This window comes from Caretta caretta, chromosome 14 (assembly GCF_965140235.1).
Source record: "Caretta caretta isolate rCarCar2 chromosome 14, rCarCar1.hap1, whole genome shotgun sequence".
Lineage (NCBI taxonomy): Eukaryota > Metazoa > Chordata > Testudines > Cheloniidae > Caretta > Caretta caretta.
Genome location: NC_134219.1, coordinates 8,488,572 through 8,504,446, shown reverse-complemented (window position 1 = coordinate 8,504,446; position 15,875 = coordinate 8,488,572).

Here is a 15,875-nt window from a genome sequence, read left to right as displayed (position 1 = left end):
CTCCGCTCTGACTGGGGGAAGCGGCGGCAGCAGCAGGCCCTGAGCGCCTCACGTGACCTGCCAGACCGCCGAGCTCCGCCAGGTGGCGCTGCGGCGCCGGCCGCTCTTCGGCTGGAGAGCCATGTTAGAGCCCCAGCGGCGGGCAGCGCTCCCAGCCCCCGAGCCCCGCTGCGGGGCTCTCACGCCCCCCTGCGCCGCATCCCTCAGCGCAGAGTAGGGCGCGAGGCTCCCCTCGACCCCCGACAGATTCCCTGGGCCCTACGGCTGCGGCCACCCCAGGGCTCTCCTCACACCACAGCTACAGAGAGCACAGGGGCTGCCCCCGCCCAGGGCTCTCTGCTCCCTGTGGCTAACACCTGCCACAGGGCTCTCTGCTCCCTGTGGCTTTTCTAGCCTCTGCACCTGCCGCAGGGCTCGCCTCACCCTCCTCACAGCTTCAGCTCTTCACACAGTCCAACCCCAGGGCTCCCTCCACTCTATACCTGTGTCCAAAACACGGCATCCCTCCACCCCTTGCCAGCTTCAATCCCTTCTGTCTGCTATTTCCCCCCTGCTCCAGAGTCTAGGCACAGGGCTCTTCCCCCTCTCTAGTGCTGCACAGGCCAGCCATAGCACTCCCACCCAAACCACACACCCTCAGCAGGGATTCTCCCAGCTTCACCAGGCAGAGGGCAGGGCTGTCCTCAGTGTTATCCTCCTATAGCAGCTGGCAGCTCTACTGCACCCCACTTGCATCCAACACAGCCCAGTACCAGGCAGGTAACCGGGCTTGCTCTATTCTATCTTCAGTCTTCATCCCTGTTGTGTGCGTAGCTAAGAACCCTCCTAGACCCCACAATGTCTAACCACAGCCAACACCAAGCAAGCAACAGTGCCAGACCACTAGTGACCAGACAGCAAGTGCGAAAAATCAGGACGGGGGTGGGGGTAATAGGTGCCTATATAAGACAAAGCCCCAAATATCGGGACATAAATCTTCAAGAAAACTGGCCTGTATAGAAAGCTGCATGCAGGGACTTTCATTTCAGACCTGAAATGCCCATAGTAATCCTAGGAGACCCAGCCTATCCCTTAGTCCTGTGGCTCATGCAGCCATACATTGGAAACCTTGACAGCAGCAAGGCGTGCTTCAACAACAGGCTCAGCAGGTGCAGAAGGACAGTAGAATGTGTGCTTGGCAGATTAAAGGGTTGCTGATGCTGCCTTTTTGTCAGGACATCAATGAGGAAAATCTTCCCATGGTCATAGCAGCCTGCTGTGCTCTGCATAACATTTGTGAAGCCAAAGGGGAAAAGTTTGGAGCATTGAGGTGGATTGTCTGGAGGATGATTTTGAGCAGCCAGATGCCAGGGTTATTAGAGGGGCTCAATGGGGGGCCATTTGAATCAGGGAGGCTTTGAAGCAGCATTTTGACAATGAGACCCACAATAGGTCTTTCTGTAATGCATTCAGCCGGACACTGTTTACTTGCCACCTCGCATGACCCTTGTAATGATTCCTGCCTGAACATTAATTGTAGTCTGCCAATGTGCCAATTGCCACTGTGTATACATTTCTATTGCAACCACCTTGTGTAGGTCACAAATAAAGAATCAGTGTCTTTTTAAGACTAAATTTTTCTTAAACAGCAATACACAGATTAACATTTCTTAAAAAGGTCATGACACTGAGCAGCACTCTCTGAAATGAGGATTTCACAGCTGTGTGTAAGTCCAGCTGCTGTTATGGAAAATGTCCTTGGGGTGGAATGCAAGAGGTACTAACACAGCCCAGGAACATGCATGGGGAGGGCATGGAATGCAGTTCTGTATGGGCTGCAGGGGGCATCAAGCACACGTGTTCTGCCTGCAGCAGAATCAGGGACCTGAGCATCTCTGTTTGGTCTTTCATGCGTTTTCTCATCTGCTCCTGACTCTCTATTATCCGCTCCTGCCCCCTCTCCTCTCTTGCTATCCATGTCTAGTTTTTCATTTACAGTCTCTCTCCAGGCTCTGTGCTTGCTATTGGCTTGAACAGATGATTGCAGCACTTCTCAAAACATGTCCTTCTTACTCCTCCTCATTCACCTCCTTATCTGATGGAGGTACTCCGCCGATGTGTAGGAGCTGTCCCTCAAGAACATATCTGCAGAAACAAGAAAAAGCAATACACAGAGTCAGTATTGTGTGTGCACTCACAGTCTTGAATCATAAAAGTTATACACCTTTTTCTCACTTTCCCTTGGCAAGCACACAGCATGGCCAAAACATTAAACATAGTGAGTTCACCCTGGGGGGGGGGGTGAACAAGTGCAAGATGAGACAAAGGGGTCTGGTTGGCTTCAGAAGGGAATCAGCACAAGTGGCTAGGGACACTATTCTGAATACTGGCATCATTTTCCACAAATGGGGGGTGATCAAGCTGAAATCACACTCCTGAGGGTAACTGAAGATGCAAGGGTGCATCTCCTGCATGTGTGCGACTTCAAATTGGGTCCATATGCTGCTTGCCTGTGTGCTGCTTTGGTTCCTGCAGAAGTAATTGCCTATTAACATGGAAAAGTTTCCTACAATAGGGAAAGAAACAAAGCAGCTCTGCCAAGGAATCTTTGGCCGAGGATTGCAGAGTACCTACAGGCAAGTTTCCTAGAGATCTCTATGGAGGATTTCCAGGAGATCTAGGTGTGCAATTTGCATTACCAAACTTTTCTGCAGGGCCCCCACTGTGTAGATGCACAGGGAAATGAGAAGCATTTGCAAACAGTACCCTGTGTTGTTAATTTCAATCCCTTCTCCCATGTGCACCGTGTAAGAAAATAAAGGATACCTCTATCTCATGTAACTGTGCAGTATCAAAGCAAAATGAGTAGTTACCGGAGCACCCCTCTCCTGTTTCAGGCATGCCAGAGCCGGACTGCTGGGACTGGCTAGACCCCTCTGAAATCAAAAAGAGGTACTGGTTCACCATGCTACTAGACGAGCCTTTCATCTGTCCCACGTCCCCCTCAACTCAACCTTCTCATCCATTTCATCCTAGGGGTTGACTTCGCTGTCCGCTGCCTCCTGTCACACCAAAGAATCCACGGAGCTCTTGGCGGTAGAGGTGAGGTCACAGCCAAGGATGGTGTGCAGCTCCTTGTAGAAAAAGGTGATGGTTGGCTTTGGTGATGGTTGGCTTTTGGTGATGGTTGGCTTCCCAGTACACCAGCCTCAGCTCCTTGGTCTTAGCACAGCATTGGTGCATGTCCCTTTCATGTAATTTTTCATCCATGCCACGAGCAATCTGCTCACAGGTGTTCAAGTTCCTATGGCTGGATCGGAGCTGCCACTGCACAGCCTCCTTTCCCTATCGACCCAGTAACTCCGGTATACTCCAGGCAGGAGTGTGTTTCCTGTGGAAAGCCGGCATGGGGTCAGCTGGGAAGATGCAATGTGAGCTGTCCACAAGGAGCAAAAATGAAGTGGAATTAAAAAAATTCCTGAGGCTTTAGAAGGGATGGGGCACATACTTGTATTTCTGGCTGCAGGGCAGCAGAGCAGAAACTGCTTACCAGAGTGGTCATGATGGGCATTGCTATTGTGGACCACCTAGCAAGTGCAATGGGTACTCTGACACGGAGTTGCTCTAACTTCATCACAAAAAGCTCGAGGTGGGTTTATGATGTCAGCATAGCAGGAAAGTTACATCGGCAGGAGGAGCATTGTTGTGTGTACACCTCCACTGTTTTGTTGACAAAACCTGACTTAGTCATGTTTAAAGCTGCCTCGTCATTTATATTCAGTTCTACTTTTTAAAATGTACTGTTGCACAGCGCTTTAGAACCTTGCTAGACTCCAAGGTTCAGCTACAGCACCAAGCAAACCCAGCTTATGCTCCTGTGTTCTTTTACCTTTTGGGTGCATGTCCACTATATGCAATTATTGCGCAGCCTGACAACCCTGCTCATCCCAAAGTTGTCAGTTATATCCACAGTCCTGTACTTAATTTGCACTCTTCTATGCTCAACATTTCATCTCTTTTAAAAGGTGCCTATTTTTAAATTAACTTGCTGCTCCATCTGCGAACCCTGTTAGGCTCACAAACCTGCTTGTTGGGTTGGAGAAGGATGGGAATGGTGCTTTATAAAAATACTATTATTATTAAAAGCAAAGCAGAAAAAAGCCTTCCAAAAGGAGAATGCCTCTGTAAGCCCAATGATTTTACAGCATTTGGCCCACAAGTTTTAAGATCTGAACCAAACTTTCATTATGGAGCCCAAAACCACAAAGTGCATCTGGTTCTGTTTAATTATAAACCCCAAACTAAACATTTAGCATGAAACTGAGCCAGTTTATAGTTTTGATGCTAAACCAGGTGAAACATAACTGGTTTGTTTTAATTTGCTTTGAAGTCAAACTTTAAACTCAAAGGAATAAATACAAAAACCCATGTGAATTAGAATCAGAAGAGGCTGGCATTAATGAATCCCCTGTATACCAAAACTGTTGCAACTCACGCAGCTCAGGTTTTAAACTTTTGTCTCAACTGTTACCTAGAGCCAGAAAAGGAGAAATACACGTTATAGCACAAAGGTGCTAGCTTTCATGCTATGACTAGCATATTTAATGTGTTACTTGTACGTTATTAATATGCAGCCACAAGTAATTATCACAGGATATGAAACAAAATAAATAGTACTTTATTTCTGGCTGCTGTAAGAAACAGTATAATAAACAGCGCTCGTCCTGATACCTATTTTCATGCAACAAGTATAGTGCACTAAAATGTATATAGGACTCCTCTCTGAGCATTGGGAAGTGAGTTCATGGATACATTTTCTCTGCTATGATTAGCAATATATACATGTCCAGAATTTGTGAATTACTTTGAGTTCCTTCAGGATGAAAGGTGGTACAGCAAAGTAAAACATTTTTTTGATATTGACATTCATTCTCTTCTTTGGTTTGTGAGAGTAAATGAAGCTGAACAGTACAGGGGATAGAAACATCTTTCTTTGAGAGAAAACTCCTACATACAGCCAATTGGCTCATACCTAGGGCTGGATATTAAGGCATGAATGCCACAGGCCTATGCTAGGATCCCAGCTATAGTATGGCCACATGATTACTAGACTCTACAGTACCTTGGTCTACACTTCAAAGTAGGGCTGTTGATTAATCGCAGTTAACTCACGCGATTAAAACTGTGACTAATCGTGATTAATTTTTTTGAGTTAATCGCACTGTTAAATAGAATACCAAATGAAATTTATTAAATATTTTGGAAGTTCTTCATTTTCAAATATATTGATTTCAATTACAACACAGAATACAAAGTGTACAGTACTCACTTTATATTATTTTTATTACACGTATTTGCACTGCAAAAATGATAAACAAAAGAAACAGTATTTTGCAATTCACTTCATACAATCTCTTTATCAGGAAAGTGCAACTTACAAATGTAGATTGTTTTTGTTACATAACTGCACTCAAAAACAAAACAATGTAAAACTTTAGCGCCTACAGGTCCACTCAGTCCTACTTCTTGTTCAGCCAATTGCTAAGAGAAACAAGTTTGTTTACGTTATGGGAGATAATCCTGCCCACTTCTTATTTACAATGTCACCTGAAAGTGAGAACAGACGTTTGCATGGGACTTTTGTAGCCGGCATTGCAAAGTATTTACGTGCCAGATATGTTAAACATTCATATGCCCCTTCATGCTTTGGCCAGCATTCCACAGGACATGCTTCCATGCTGATGACACTGGTTAAAAAAATAATGCGTTAATTAAATTTGTGACCAAACTCCTTGGGGGAGAATTGTATGTCTCCTGCTCTGTGTTTTACGCGCATTCTGCCCTATATTTCATATTATAGCAGTCTCGGATGATGACTCAGCATGTTGTTCAAGAACACTTTCACTGCAGATTTAACAAAACTCAAAGAAGGTACCAATGTGAGATTTCTAAAGATAGCTACAGCACTCGACCCAAGATTTAATAATCTGAACTGCCTTCCAATATCTGATTGGGACAGGGTGTGGAGCATGCTTTCAGGAGACTTAAAAGTGAAACACTGATGCAGAAACTACAGAACCTGAACTGCCAAAGAAGAAAATCAACCTTCTGCTGGTGGCATCTGACTCAGATGATGAAAATGAACATGCGTCGGGCCGCTCTGCTTTGGATCATTATCAAGCAGAACCCATCATCAGCATGGACGTATGTACTCTGGAATGCTGGTTGAAGCATGAAGGGCCATATGAATCTTCAGCGCATCTGGCATGTAAATATCTTGCAACGCTGGCTATAAAAGTGCCATGCGAACACCTGTTCTCACTTTCAGGTGACAATGTAAACAAGAAGTGGGCAGCATTATCTCCTGCAAATGTAAACTTGTTTGAGCGACTGGCTGAACACAAAGTAGGAGTAAGTGGATTTGTAGGCTCTAAAGTTTTACATTGTTTTATTTTTGAATGCACTTTTTTTGTACATAATTTTACATTTGTAAGTTCAACTTTAATAATAAAGAGATTGCACTTGAGTAGTTGTATTAAGTGAATTGAAAAATACTATTTCTTTTATTTTTACAGTGCAAATATTTATAATAAATATAAAGTGAGCACTGTACACTTTGTATTCTGTGTTGTAATTGAAATCAATATATTTGAAAATGTAGAAAACATCCAAAAATATTTATATAAATAGTATTCTATTCTTGTTTTATATTTTTAATCACTTGCCAGGCCTACTTAAAAGTTATATCAGCATAGGTATATGTCTGTCCGGGCGATGAAAAAAACCACACATTTCTGCTAGCTATAGCTATAACAAAATTCCCAGTGTAGACACACTATATGTTAATGTAAAGCCCTCTTTTGTTGACACAGCTGCATCTAAACTGGGAGTTACATTGGCTTAGCTACATCAGCTAGGGGTGTGTTCTTTTCCTCAGCTGACTGACATATCTATGGTGTTATTACTTTCAAGTACAGACCAAGGCCATGTCTAAACTTCTGTTGACCAAATTTTGTAGTCATATGAGCTGACAGCCACCAATTAACATATCACACATGCATATGTAGCTGCTTGCGTCAATGTTATACGTACTAACCCAGGACTGCTTGTGTTGATGCAAAGTGTTGTGGACCACCAGTAGGTGTCCCTATATGACATGCACCGCTGTCTAGCATAATGCCTTTTGGGAAATTTTCAGATGTTGTAGAAACAAAACTATTCAGCCAAGGATCTCTAAGAGCCAAGTCTCAAGTTTGCAGCATGCAATTTTCTCCATCCCTTTATGCCATCCCTAATTCCATAATTTGCATGCCTTTTTTAAAAAATCCTACAAACCCGCATGGCACTTTTCGGGGTCTGTCCTCTCTGACAAAAGCATGGAGCCTGCAGAGCTCTGCACTATTCTCACGAATGTTGCAAATACAAGATGTGTGATCCTTATGTATTCACAAATCTGCAGGAAGTACTGCAACAACAGTGGACATGATGATTTCTCCAAGCAGTTTGGTGAGAGACAACTCAAGGGATGTTGGTGGCATCCATAGAGCAGCTGCAGATGGTGAAGCTTACTTCTGGGCCCAAGAAATGAGCACTGACTGGTAGCATCACATCATAATGTAGGATTGGGTTGACAAGCAGAGGCTGCAGAACTTTTGGATGCAAAAAGGTCACATTCCTGGATCTTTGCGCCAAGCTCACCCCCGCCTCCAGCATAGGGAAACCAGAATTAGAGTTGCGTCGACAGCGGAGAAGCGAGTAGCAATTGCATCGTTGACTCTTGCAAAGTTGGATGGCCACCGGTCAGTAGGAATTCATTTTGGAGGCAGAAAATCCGTAGTGGGGGCTATTGTCAAGTGTGTAGGGCCATTAATCGTTTTCCACTACACAGGACTGAGACTCTCAGCTTTGGGCGGGACATAGTGGATGGAGTTGCAGCAATGAAGTTCCTGAACTGCGGGGTGGCGGGTGGAGGCGACAGATGGCACGCATCCCCCACACTTTGCCACAGAGCGCATCAATAGAAACAACTACTTTTATACAGTTATGCAAACACTGATGGCTCACCAGAGACACTGCACTGTTATCAGTGTGGGCTAGTAAGGGAAGGTGCATGGTGCTTGTATCTTTAAGAACGTAGGACTGTTCAGAAAGCTGTAAACAGGAATATTCTTTCCTGACTGGTGGATTACCACAAGCAACATTGAAATATCAGTACTGATTTTTGGGACCCCAACCTACACAATGCTCCCCGTGGTCATTAAGCCATACAGTGGCCCACTTGACAGCTCAAATAAAGATTAAACTACCAGCTCAACAGGCGTGGAATGACAACTGAATGCACTTTTGATAAATTGAAGGGATGCTGGCAGTATTTACTCATGAGATTGGATCTCAATAAGAAAAATATCCCACTGGTTATAGTTGCCTGTTGTGTCCTGCACAGTATCTGTGAGGCAAAGGGGGAAAAGCTGTGAGACGGTGGAGGTGAAGGAGCCGTTTGCTGACTTCAAACAACCAGACACAAACCATTACAAGAGCTCAACCTGGAGCCATGCAGTTGAGAGAGGCTTTGAAAGACCATTTTAACAGTCAGCCAATAGTGTTCTGTACTGGATTGTTCTCTGGACCTGGAGCTTTGGCTGCTGCTATGAATTATGTGGTATGTGTGTACATTTACTGATATGACTTTTTCTGCACTGTTTTTGCCCACTCCAAACATAGTACTGCTATGCATTTTGCAGTGTCAAAGCACAAAGCACCACCTAATTCAGGCTCAGAAAAACAATGCGCAAAGAATAGGAGGCAATGCAATACACAGTTTAAACAAATGAACGGCATGGGACTTTGCAATTGGAAAGGCAACAAGTGTTTCTGCCCCTTTCAGTGCACAAATGTAGCCCATTGCACCCACATGCACACACAAACCGTGGTTCTCTCGACTCAGTTTACATGAGGCTGTGATATTCATTGGTGTCTCATGGTGTGGAGTGGTAGGAGTAAGGAAGAACACAGCCTGTCAGGCCACATGGCAGGGTTGGGGAAGAAGGGAGATGCTACTATGGAGTGCTCTAAGGACTGCAAAAGAGTGGGGAGTCTGGGATTTTTGGACCTGTAGGTCAACCAGGGTCTGCAGCATTGGTAGTTGCTGCCTAAGAAGACCCATCAGGTCCTGGTGCATTCCTCTCCTGGGCCTGTCTCCTGTATGCTCTGCCCTCTACGCCATCTGCCACATCAGCCCTCCAGGCCCTGTGTTCACAGTCAATGAAGCACTAGCTTGCAGGATCTCAGTGAACATGTCCTCCCTAGTCCTCTTCTTTTCCCTTCTCATCAGTCAGGCACCAACATGTGAGAGAGGCAGCCTTCAAGGCCGCAACTGCAGCAGTTGCTGATAAAAACAGACAAGTGTAGCATTGGATTGGCAGTAACAACAGAAAAGGAAAGAAATTTCAAAACTCCCTTCTCTTATTGCTATAAAAGCTTTTAAGAAGATATGCCTATTGACACTTTAGCTGTGGAGCATCTCTGCACAGCACTGCTCCTCAACCTCAGATATGGCGAGTATGGCCCAGCAAGGGAAAAGAATTTCAGTTGCACGAAGCAATCAAATTCTGTTCTCTATTCCATGGGTATAAGCATAGGGCAATGGCACTGAAAACTGCCGCTATTTTCCACAGGTGGTGGTGGCTTTAGTTGATATCTCACAGTTGAGAGTAACAGAAAGAACAGAAAACAGCTACTACTGGGGTCCCAAAGCCACCTGTCAGTATGCCCTTAGCCCATTTATTGCAATGATGCAAGCTAAACTCATTATGGCTTCTGGTCTCCATGACCCCATAGTAGTGGAGTTCACAGTTGTGACCAGAGCAGTACGTCACTGCTGCAGGCAATGGGGCATTGTGGGACAGACGGTGGAAGACTGTTAATGTAGACATTGCCGAACCCTCGTCAACTCTCACGCTACGTTGACTGCCATAGGTTGACCATGGCTCCATGGTGTGGTTTTACTGTGTTGCTTATGTTGGTGGGAGACAAAATTTGAGTGGAGACATGCACTAATAGGTCAACGTAAGGTGATCTACACTGATTTAACTTTGTAGCGTAGACCTTCCCCAAGACTGAATTTCTTGTTCCACTTATGTTGCTGGCTCTACCACTCTAACCCTAGAACAATCTAGAGACAGCCAGGTGCCGTACCCAACTCCATAGGAACACTTGGTAGAATTAGGTATAGCAGTCTATAAGAATGGCCATACTGGGTCAGACCAAAAGTCCATCTAGCCCAGTATCCTGTCTATTGACAGTGGTCAATGCCAGATGCTTCAGGCCTTTGAGCTTACATATACTTTTACATGACCATGCTAAAAATATGGTGTGATATCCACGTTTTTTACTACATAGAGCAGTAAGCTCTGCCTAAGAAATTAAGCAACCCACTTCCATCTGACCTTTGCTGACAGACTGCATTCAATAATACAAATGTTAGTTATCTAGAACATGAGCGAAGCTGCTATTTAGACAGACTTCTGCTTTGATTAATACAGACTGCTCGGGGGAGGATTTATTACTCAAAACCACTCTGCGGCTACCATCTAACAAGGAAAAGTTGCTAGGTGTCTTCAGAAAAAAAAACCTCTGAAAAAGATGTTGCACTAATTATGCAGAGTACAGATGTAGGCACGGGCCAAGACATGTTCTTAAAATAAATGTGATTAGGTTTGAACTAAGCCAATATATTTTAATGTCTTATTTGAATAAAGGCCAGTCAAAAATGAGCAGAATATGATTAGGAACAAAAGTGTAAATATACAAAATTTATGTGAGTTACGCTCAGGAGACAATACAACCCTCTCAACAGGATAACCAGCCAGTTGGATTCTTGACTGAAATATTTATCCCTTGCTATAAAAGTTTAAAATTATATAAATTATTATCTATTCCAGTAATATTATACCTCTGCAGAGGTTCAGAACCCTTTTGTATCAGAGTCCTGGCCCATACTAGTTACATGCATTTTTATTTTGCAAATAGTAATCAAGTTCAGTTTAATTCTGGTGAGAAAAACTGGAAAAAAAAATCTATTGTGGATTCAAACTGCACTAATTCCCTCCCTCCCCCCAGAGTTTTCTATTGAGAGGCTAAACTTAAAAACAAAACAAAAACCACACCAACAGTTTGGCTAAGTTCTATTATCAACTGTCACTACAGGTTTGATCATGCAGAAGAAGGGAATCTTAAGATTGAATTGTGGGCACCAGAACTGAAGACAAAAAGAATGTTGATGAATTAATTGGAGGGGGTCAGAGAAGAGCTGCAAGAATTGGAAAGGAGAGGTAACTGGAGCAGTAACTGGGAGTTCTTTAAGATGTGTCCCTCTGTGGGTGCCCCACTACAGCATGCATGGGCCCCGTGCCTTTGATTGGAGATTTTTGGTAGCAATGCCTGGTTGGCCTGCACATGAATCCTACATATCCTCATTCCTCGTATTGAAGTTCTATAGGGCTGTGCGGGTGAACTGCCCTCAGTTCCTTCTCTATTGTGAATTACACAGAGGAAATTCTAGAGCGGAGGAGGGGAGGTAGTGGAATTTCCAGAGGATCACACCTCTCCTCCTCCAAGTAGCATCCCTGGGGGTGCTGGGCTTCAGGTGACTCCCTAGAAGTAACCCCTTAAGGCAGTGGGATTTTTGGAACAGAGACCCTGAAAGAAGAACTGCATTGCCTACTGTAGTGTCTGATCTGTGCATATGCTTTGGTTCACACTGCAAGACAACCAGGTGGCAGCCTTGCAGATTTCAGCAACTGGAACATCCTTGAGTAATGCTACAGATAGATTGCAATCTACTAGAACGTGCAGTCACTTATGGGGGAAGTGGAACGTCAGTGGAACCATAACAGGCAATAATGCACCCAGAGATCCATTTTGAAAGTTTGAGTGGAGACAGAGGCTCCCCTAGACCTAACCTGCGAGAGAAACAGTCTAGGCACCTCCCTGAATGGCCTACTTCTGTCCAAGGAACAGGCTAAGGCCCTCTGAACATTTAGTGTGTGGAAGTCAGATAACAGTGTAGACTGATGCAGTTTGGGGGGTGGGGAGGGCAGGGCAGGGAAAAGGAAGGTGAATAGTTTAGTTAATATGAAACTCAAGAAACCTTAGATAAAAAATTTTGAATGAGGTTGTAAGGATACCTTCTCCCTGGAGATCACTTTACATTGGAGGGCCTGCCATCAGAACTCTCATCTCCCCAACCCTTTGAGTAGAAGTGATGACCACCAATAAGGCCCTTTTTATAGAGGGACTGAGCCACTAGTCATGGGGTTGCTTCTACAACAGCTGTTTCATGAGCTGGTTAAGAAATGAGATCCCAAAGCAGTGCAGGGGCTCTAATCTGCAGAAAAAGATTTGTAAAACCTTTCAGAAATCTTGTTGTGGTCAGATGAGTGAATATTGAGAAGCCTTCTACTGGCATGTGCAAAGCTGTTATTGCCACTAAATGAACCCAGGAAAAGACCTCGCATTTTCTATTCCAGCAGGTAATCCAATATTATGGAAAGATGACTGGATAGGTGAAAGATGTGGTTATACCTGTGCCAATCTCTTCTCCATTTCCAAAGGGAAGCGTCTGCTATTTAAAAGTACATTTGGTACTCCCAAGAACAGGCTGCCTCTAATCTTGAGAGCTATTGCTTGAGAACCAGGCTTGTAGCTGCAGAACATTCATATTAGGGTGAAGCATCTGACTTGCATCCTGAGACAAAACAGCTGAGGTTTGGTTGAGAGCCACCCTGGAGGGAGAGGAGTAAGTTTAACAAGGTAAGGAAACTAAACTTTGTTAGCCAAGTTAGTGCAATCAAAATGACTGTGGCTTGGTCCTGATGAGGACCTTTAAAAGCAATGGAGTTGGAGGATATGCATAAGAAAAGACTTTTGTCCATGTAATGTGGAAAGCATCTCCTAGAGATTGAGTCCTGGAACAGAGTTTTCTGCACGTCATGTTGGCTGCCATGACAAAAGGTCAATCTCTGGAAATCTTCCAGCTAGGAATATTTTGTTGAAGAGTCCAAATCCCATTTGTAATTTAGGGAGAAATGTCCGCTGAGGTGGTCTGCCATGGTATTTTGTATACCCGGGAGGTAAGAAGGTGAGATGACTATCTGGTTTTTCAAGCACCAGTTCCAAGTTTATTTCTTTAGTACAGAGCAAGCAGGAACATGCTCTGCCCTGACAATTGATATAAACACATACAAGCTTTGTCATCTGTCATGATCTTGATGTACTTGTTTTTGACTAGGGGAAGAAAGTGTAGGCAAACATTTCTGACCACTCTTAACTCCAACAGATTGCTGTGCAAGCATTCTTCCGGTTGTGACCATTTGCCTTGGACTGTGTAAGGACCCAATTGTGCTCCCAATCCCAAGAGGGAAGAGTCTGATGATAGCATGACCACAGGGGGATTGTGGTTGAATAGGACTCCAGCACAAACCTGAGATTTTTCCACCAGGTGAGTGACTGTAGAATCCAGCTGGGTACAGATACTTGTTTGTTCATCTTGTGTTTGTTGGGTACATGACTATAAGTGTCTGTCACATTCTTATAAGAGCTATTAATCATGCCGTAATCATTTACAGCTTTATAATTTGCTTGTGTCTTGATGGTAGCTGGGCAATTCTGCATTATAAGCAGGCTTGGAAGGATTAGATTTTTATCAGTAAGTGTCATTAAACAAATTTTCTGATACATACACAAACCGATGAAAACATTTCCATTTGACTATCAAATTTACAGATAGGCAAAATAAGAAAAATGCTGATTGAGAATTTAGAGACCTCCTTATTGTATATAAAACATGTTGTAATGAATGCTGCATGAAGCATATATTTACAACTTTGTCTAAACAGTTGGCTCCAATGTTAGCAAAACTGGAGCTGCAGATAATTATGCAATATTTATAAAACTAACTTTTTGAATCTCAATGTCTATTGTCATTAAATTATTGTCTGACTCCTTCCCCCCATGATTTCCCACAACTATGAAAATACAAATAAAAAGAAGCTTAAAAATATTCTGATGAAATTATCCCTCCCACCAAATTCTATCAAATCTAATAAGGAAAGCATGATTCTAGGATGGCAGCCTGAATCATAGAATTGGATATTGTGAAGTGACTGCTACAAAACAGCAGCAAACCCCCCCCCCCCCCCCCCCAAGCAGAGATAAAATTCTGATGCTACAGAGAGTGTAAGATGAGATCTTGACATTCTGAAATTTATGCAAATGGTAATGGTAGTCTCCAGGATAATGAATTTTAGTAATTTGAGCCCTCAAGACCATCCCCCAGAAAATGGTCTATTCTCTCATCACAGGAACCAGGAGTTCAAATGGATGTAAACAACTCATCTTTTACGGGGAGAGCCCCTAAAATGGGACTCTGGTTTTGGGAGTAGGCTAGTTCAGACTTGTTTCAGGAAAATATTACATTAAGGTTTGGTCTTCACATTCAAAAGGCTTTCAACAACATTTAGGGCAATCAAGGTTTTTAATGCAGAATGCGAGTTTGTCACGTATAGGTGAGTGGTGGATTAAAAAAAATAGAAATCAGAAGGGCTGAAGCTACCAATGGGGCAAAATGTTTGTCTGTATTAGAAAATGGTACAGACGAGGTGCTCTTACTTACCTTTTCATAATACAAAAGCAAACATCCAATGAAGCTAACAAGCACTGCATTTTAAAGATAAGAAGAAATACTGCAGTTAGTCCATAATCAACTTGTGGAACTTAATGCCACAAGCTCCCTTGAATCCAAGATCTTAGGATTAAGAAAAGGAGACATTTGTATGGATGAGAACATTTTATCCTAGCTAATGTAACAGATATAGACCCTCCTGCTTAAGGCATAAATACCACCACTGGTTGAGGTTGAGCAGAAACTGTTTATGGGAAGGTTACTCCCTAATTGAAATTGCAGGGATTCTTGCACATTCCTCTGAAGATCTCATACTGACTTCCGTTAAGAGAAGATGTTGTTCTATTAACATTCTCTTATCTCTAACACATACCCCCGTCCCCATCACAATGGGGCCCAGAGGAAAGTTGCATATAGTTAGAAGGATTTAACCCAAAATACATTTGAAACTGTATGACCAAACCCACGCAAAATTTCTAATCTATCCCTTTAACCACAATTATAACACACATTGGACTGGATGGACTACTGGTCTATTGCAGTATGGCAATTCTTATGCCAGAATCTGAGCAACTACTTCAAGATCACTGAACCAGAGTGTCTTCTAGGGTGTAGCTGTGGCTAAAGAGTGGTTGGGGACCTACGTGAACCTTTATGCTTAGAGTCAGATACACCATTGTCAATCTCATTATACATCTAAATGTAAGAGGTACTAGGAAGCCATTTGTTCAAAGTCAGGTTCTCCATTTTACTTCAAATCAAATGACTAGAGTTCCAAGTCTACAGTTTCTAAGCAAACTTTGAGGGCAATTTCCACTTATCTTTCCCCAGGGCTTACAAACTTGTTTCTCCCTCTATTTTAAAGATTTTCTTAACCATGACCATTGGCTGGAAATGCACCTATGATGGGATAAGCATGGCATCACAATCCTTCTAGATTTAAGAAAGCTTCAGAAGAACAGTTAAGTGTGTGTTAATTCAGTAAATCTTGCATGGATTGATGAAAGGGAGAGAGAGTGTTCTTGTCAGTTGCCTCTGGCTAAGAAAAAAGGTCTCTCCTTCAGCTCAAGAGTGTTTTACTATCTCAGAGAAACTATAATATACTTCATGAACAAGTTCTCACTATTAAACTAGTATTAGATTCTACCTCTTAATCTGAGAAAAAATAATACAGTTCTTCCTGTCCAGAAAGCAGCTCTCCTCCTCCCCAACTCTA